The sequence below is a fragment of the Grammomys surdaster genome, unplaced genomic scaffold (genome assembly GCF_004785775.1).
Source record: "Grammomys surdaster isolate TR1022 unplaced genomic scaffold, NIH_TR_1.0 188, whole genome shotgun sequence".
Taxonomy (NCBI): domain Eukaryota; kingdom Metazoa; phylum Chordata; class Mammalia; order Rodentia; family Muridae; genus Grammomys; species Grammomys surdaster.
This window is the reverse complement of record NW_021604633.1, coordinates 8,293,159-8,300,295: the sequence shown is the minus strand read 5'-3', so window position 1 is coordinate 8,300,295 and position 7,137 is coordinate 8,293,159. Positions and strand designations below refer to the sequence as shown.

The following is a 7,137-nucleotide window of genomic DNA, read 5'->3' as shown; positions in this document are numbered from 1 at the left end:
CAATGAGGAGAGCAACAATACCAACCAACCACAGCTCCCAAGGTCTAAACCACCAGCATGGGAGTACTTAGGGAGGGATCCAGGGCTTCAGCTGAATACGTAAGAGTGGAGGGCCCTGCTGGGCATAGGTGGAAGAAGAGAACCTTGACCTCATGAAGGCTGGATGCCCCAGGGGGTGGGAATTTTGAGGGTGGGGAGGTGGGAGTGGGGGTGTAGATAGAGGTTACATCCACAGAGAAGAAGGAGGAGGGGTGAGGGGATAGGGGGTTCTTGGGTGGGTGGGGGATGGGGTAAGGGGACAACATATGAAATGTAAATAAAACATCCAATAAAAAAAAAAGAAACAAAAAAAAAGAAAGTACAATGTCATGGTTCCTACTATAGACCAAATGAATTAGGGAAAGCTTTCTGGAGTTGGTAGTAACTAAGATAAATCTGTAGGAAAAAAATAGAAAAATGAAGCAGCATAAGCTCAAGCAAAAGGAGATGAAGAGCTTCAAAGCTTTGGTTAAGCTTGACTGGGAAAGAAAAGGCTTTTCATTAAGAATACATTTGTAAAATAATGAAAGAGGCCTGTACCATATTTAAAAGGGACCTACGATAATAACAAAGTAGAATGGATTTTTTTTAAGTGGGTGTAATAATAATATAAAGCCTGCAAGAACAGTACCAGTCCCAGCAGGAAGAAGAATGAGACAGAAAAGTTTGAAAATGGCTTGACATTCAGTTACTTGAAGACAGATAAGGGTCTCTCTATGGTCCCATCAGTACAAATCAAGTCAGCCAAGGTACAAGTCACCTGAAGAAACAGTCATAAGTCACCACATGCATTTATTTTCCCTACCACAGTCCAGAAAGGAGGACTGAATCAATTCTGAATCCAGGGCTTTGCCTGCATGAATCATAGCAGGTCATTTTCAGTGGTTCAAGTTCAGCATCGCATTTACTCGCACTGAAATATAGTTAGGGCACGGGGAGTTGGGTGACTTCCAGAATTATGAAATCAAACATTTGGCAACAAAATTAATCAAATGAACAAATGTCTTCTGAGGTCTTTTTCTTACCTCGGGCTTACAGGAAGCCAACATTAGGTTATTCAGAGCTTCACCTCACCTCATCCTGCACGCTTTGTCCCACGTGATAAAAAATCATTAATATTAGGTACATATAAATTTTGTATTCCGGAGTTCATCATTTTATCCCTGAAGCTCAATACAAATTGATACCTGGATCATCAGATTTGCTTTGCAAACCGCCGTCTCACCAGGGAAGTCTGTGAGTTTGTTTATGATTTTCAAATATTAAATCTTAATAAACTCCCTGAAATTGCTCTCCACTTAAATCGGCTTCTTTTGTCAGCTGAGCTCAAAGCATGCTGCCCAAGTAGACTTAACTAGGTTTTACTCTTTCAGCTCTGGATTTTATTATTCAGTAATCCTGCGTAAATGCAATAGCCCACCCATTCTGTCACAATCTCCAAACTGGAGAGGAGTACAAGTTTATTTTCATTTCTTTAGACATGGCATCCTGTTATAAATTATAAAGCACAATTCTATAACATGACTTTGAATAAGAGCTATAAATTACCATTTTGTAATAGCAAAAGCAACCTTTAGTTTTAATATAACAGAAGACTTGGATCAGAAACCCAAAGTTTAGTCCCAAGTTTGGAAGTAACTACATACTTTATATTGAATAAGTCAAGCCTACATATTCTCCAGTTCACCTGATTGAGATAGCTTGCATAAAGCAGCTCTCTTCTGTTTCTTCCCTGTGCTTGAGAATGTTTAATACAAATATAATCTATTGAAGGGCACTGTAAAAGGAGATTAGAGCAACAAAATGTATCTTACCATGAAGTCATAACATCTAAACCTTTGAATAGACTCCACAAGCACCGTCATCATGACAGCTGCTCCTATCATGACAGAGCATTTATCCCAGGTCTGTGTGTTCTTGTCCTTATGCTAGACACTGAGATATAGCAAATGAATTAAACAGACATGGCCTGGCTGAACTCCTAGTAGCACAATAGATAAAAAAGAGAAACTGGTTTCCCACACGTAACTATTCTTTCAAAGGAAACGTTTATCAGCTTTTCTTTCAGCATGATTCATGATGTGCAGTACTCTGTCCACTTGTGGGCTGAGAAAGAATAACTGAGAACTGAATACACAAATTAAGTCAGTCAGTGCCACCTGCAGTCAGAACATTGACATAAAGCCTGCCACTTCTTAATGGGAAAATCACATAGAAACTTAAATGAAGGAAGGCAGCAAAGATATCAAACACTGGGGACATATTAGATACTTTGGAAGGAAGAGGAATAAGAAGAAAAATTCAGTACCTTTATAGTTTTACTCTCTAGATAAATACCATAGCCATTAGTACAAATTTAAATCCAGAAATCTATTATCCATATTTTAATGTATTATTTTTAAATAGTATAAAAAACAGTTTCATTATTAAAAGTTATGATATTTTTGTGATATTAGCCCTCCTCATTTTCTATTTTGTCTCCCTTCCACTCTTCTAACTAGTCACCTCACTTTTTATTTTACACATAGAGCAACATAACAGCGAACCAAGGACACACTGATGGCAATAAAGAACATAGTCTACGACCTGAGCATAGTGACTACTGTGATGTTTCAAAGATGCCTTGACTCAAAAAAGGAATTGGAGCCTTCCGTGCTGCCCAGGGACCGGTTCACAACAGAACTTAAGGGGAAACTTACAGGTTGTCAGGAGCCCTTGATGCCCAACAGACAGATGGAGGAGGAGATCCTCAGATTCCTTGCCTAAGTAACCCACTTTGGAGGCACCAACCCTGACTTTCAGAAGAAGCAGTACACCTACAAAAGGAAAAGTAACTGTATCAACATCATAAACCTGAAGAGGATGTGGGAGAACCTGTTGCTTGCAGTTTGAGCTGTCGTTGCCATCGAGAACCCTACTGAACCCATCACCAACAACAATGGACAGCAATATGAGCCGAAGTTTCCTGCTGCCACTGGAGCGACTCCCAACTGCTGGCTGCTTCACTCCTGGGACCTTCACTAACCAGATCCAAGCAGCCTTTAGGGAGACACAGCTTCTAGAGGTGTCTGTTCCTAGGGCTGACCACCAGTCCCTCATAGAAGCATCTTATGTTAAAATGCCTTTGCCCTGTATAACACAAACTCTCCTCTATGCTACATGGATACTGCCATCCCTTGCAACAACAAGGGAGCTCACTCCATGGGCCTGACACGGTGGATGCTGGCCCAGTTAGTACTCCGCATGTGTGGCACTGTCTCCGGTGAGCCCCTGTGGGACATTACACCTGATCTCTACTTCTACAGAGACTCAGGGGGTTTGAGAAGGAGGAGCAGCCTGCTGATGAGAAGTTTGTGACCAAGGAGGGATTCCAGAGCTAAAGGACAATGCCAGCTCCTGAGTTCACTGCTGCTCAGCCATAGGTGGTAGACTGGTCTGGAGGTAGGCAGGTGGCCTCTATGCCCACTCAGAAGTTCCTGGCAGAACACTGGAGTGCTCAGCCGACCACTGAGGATTGGTCAGTAGCTCTACAGCATAGGCTACCCACTGAGTGTGTTGGAGCCACCACTGAGGGCTTCTGAGCTCCTCTGCAGATACCTGAACAAACAAAGGGGAAAAAGAGAAAAGAAAAGAAAGTTCCTAAAAGCTATCAACAGAAAAAGAGAGAATGAAAGAGCAGTTACAATAAGGGTATGTGAACTGATACATTTATAAGCTTTAGATATGGTGAAGTGATACATTTATAATGTGTTATATATGACAAAACACATCCATACCTTGATGTCATTTTGTCTTCAATTGATGATGTTAAAAGTAAAAGTACGTTGATATAATATAAAGATATCATAGGTAAAATACTTAAACTCTTAAAGGGGAAAATAATGAGGAAAGTATATGAAACTTGTAAAATAGCACTCATCTCCTAGAATATGAAAGCTGGGCTTGAATGGATTCAGTCATGGGGAACACGCAGCCATCACCTCTCCAAATACTGAACCTTCTGCCTTTTTCCAAATACCGTTTTCAGGTAGATACGTAATCTCCTCTGTGCTACATGTTAATGACTCTAAATTTCTTTGTGTTAATTACTTTTAATTTCAGAGTTTCATCTCCTTGTATATATACACACAAAGAATTGTGTTTTCAAGTGAGCCTGTCACATACTCTGTAATATCTGGGTATTTTTCAGTGAACTTTCTGCAGTGTTTTTCTACATCTTAAGTTTCCATAACAGTAATTGATAGCACTGATAGATTTAAAAAAAAAATTAAAATGGCTTTTTGAGCCCTGAAATGGCTTAGTATGTGAAAGTATTTCCTGAGGCATTATTTTGAAGAGAGTGGTTCCTGCTATGTAGACCAGGCTGATGTCTCCCACCTTGGACTTCAGCACCATCATGCAATGTTTTGATGGTTCTCGCCTCAGTCCTAGGCAATGTATGAACCATCATGCTGTGTTTGACAAGGACACTCATATTCAGGCTTAAGTCCCTAGAGTTAACATTTTAAAACCATCATAATTCTGCTTGTTTCCCAGCTGCTATGTTCAATCAGTCTTTGGACTTTATTGATCATTATTCCTGTGGCATAGATTTCAGGGGCTCTCAGAGTTGGTGTCTACAGATTTACTTCCTTACAGACTGTTTCCCAGGTCTCTTGTTTCTTTAGTCCTTAGAAGACCTCATGTATGTTTAGGCATTTTGGTAAGATTTAGTAAGTTCATATTAAAGTGAGCTACATGACCCATACCTATGTTATTGTCTTTTATTTTCTTCTGTTACTCCTTAGTCTAGAAATTGAGTCATGTAGAAACTGAGAAAATTATCCTCAGCAATTGTTATCGTTAATGTTCCTTTTCATTGTTCCTGTAATAAAACTGCTATCGCTTTTCCCAAATAATCTCTTCAACCATATCAATTCTCTAAGTAGATATTTGTAGACATTTTAAAAAGGTAACTATTTATTTATTTACATTCCAAATGTTGTCCCTCCTTCCACCACCACACCTAGAGTTTTTTACCCCACCCCCTTCACCTCTGAGAGGGTGACCTCCCTCCAGCATCCCCCTTCTCTGGAGCATCAAGTCTATATAGGATTAGGCACATCCTCTCCCATTGGGGCAAGGCAAAGCAGTCCTCTGCTACATATGTATCAGGGACCTCAGACCAGCCCATGTATGCTCTTTGGTTGGTGGCTTAGTCTCTGGGAGCTCCCAGGGGTACAGATTAGATTAGAAGATTCTGGTCTTCCTATGGGGTTGCCAACCACTTCAGTTCCTTCAATCCTTCCCCTAACTCTTCCATAGGGCTCCCCAACCTCAGAAAACACAAAATGGCATCAAAAGCCCTCAGTATGTGGGTGCAACATACAACTTGAAAACAGTTTCCTACATCTCACATAGCCAAACCTTGTCTACTTGACAAAGACTCACTCACCCTTCGTCTTCCCTTTCAACTTTGTCAGAGAGATTGTCCTTCAGCCCCAGCTCTGCCACTGTCCACATATTTAAATGCAGGGAAGTCTTTATGCTGACATTACTGATTTACTTACTAGTGAAAGTGAGAGAGTAATCTTTAACTTTCTTACTCTGAGATTTGTTACATATGTTCTTTGTACAAAGCGATCGGTTTTGTTGTGACAGTTCTCTCTATATAAATAATTAGCTTGGTTTTCTCATCTCTATGAAAAAACTATCTGATGAAAGCAACTTAAGGGAGGGAGGATTAATTTGTCTCACAGTTTCTAGTTACCGTCCATCATGGTGGGGAAGGCATGGTGGCAGGAACAGGAGACAGCGGGTGCATTGTATTCACAGTCAGGAAGCAGAGAGCAATGGATTCGGAAATCAGATGTCAGTGAAGGATGGAAGGGAGGGGCATAGAGGTAGATGCACTCACAAGCAAGACGTGAAGATGGGTGTGCAAGCCAAATTACTTCCCTCTCAGATCTCTTTGTATCTAGGCCTCAGCCAGAAGGCAGCACCCATTCTGGGCAACAGTCATCCCTCAGTCAATCTTTCTGAAAACTTCCTCACAGAGCTGCCTCAAGATTTGCTTCTCAATTGACTTCAGATCCAATCAGGTTGGAAATCAAGATTAGCCTTCATAATCATGTACTTTTCCCCTCAGTACAGTCTACTTTCTTGTCTCCCTCCTCTTGTTCTGATCTCCTTTATACATAGCCTCCTTGCTACTCTCTCTCTCTTCCCACTCTCTCTCTCTCTCTCTCTCTCTCTCTCTCTCTCTCTCTCTCTCTCGCACACACACGAGAAATATATTCACCTCACCTTTTTGTATCTTTTTATTTCACTTAGGATGACGTTCTCTAATTCCCTCCATTTTCTTCCAAATTCCCTAATTATTTTTATGGTTGACTTAAGCTCCACCATATATACATACCATGTTTTCCTTGCTGTCGGGCATCTAAGCTGATCTGATACAGTGGATCCGTGAATAGTGCTACAATGAACATGGATGTTGAAGATTACGTGTATTATGACATAGATTGCTTTGGGAGTATATCCGGGAGTAGAATATCTGGATCGGGTTGTCTTCCTAGTATTCAGAGGAGCACCATCATGATTTTCATACTGATTGCACCAGCCCTGTTCAGATGCCTTCACTCCTACATCCTCATCACCAGGATTTCCAGAAATTATTTGAGGGTAAAAATAAAATTAAGTACAAAACGTACTTTGTAAAATATAAGAATATCCCCTTTTATATTTCTTAATTTAACTTTGCTCTCCGTAGTGAAATTATCTTCAGTAAAATCCACCAGTATTTTGACACATAATTCTCTTAAGTTTCTAAAAAAAAAAATTAAAAATAAAAAAAAGTAGTTATGAAAATAATGTCTTGAGTTCTGGTCCGTTCTTCATAGTTTATCTCCTCATATACAAAGGAGACTTTGGCAGGATGAAAACGTCCTTGGTTCATAGTTTATTTCGTTGAGTATCTTTTCTAAATTGTATTTCTATTTATTATAACACACGCATGCTCATGCACATGTATGATATGTGGGGAGAAGATACACAATGTAGGATGCAAGGAAGTCAGAGAACAACTTAATGCACTTACCTCCTTCTCCCACTTTACTG

General features: G+C 40.2%; 1 pseudogene; it reads left to right on the top strand.

Annotated features, from left to right (window-relative positions):
- Positions 1-2,598: 2,598 nt before the first annotated feature.
- LOC114622372 lies at positions 2,599-3,620 on the top strand (annotated as a pseudogene).
- The last annotated feature ends 3,517 nt before the right edge of the window (positions 3,621-7,137 follow it).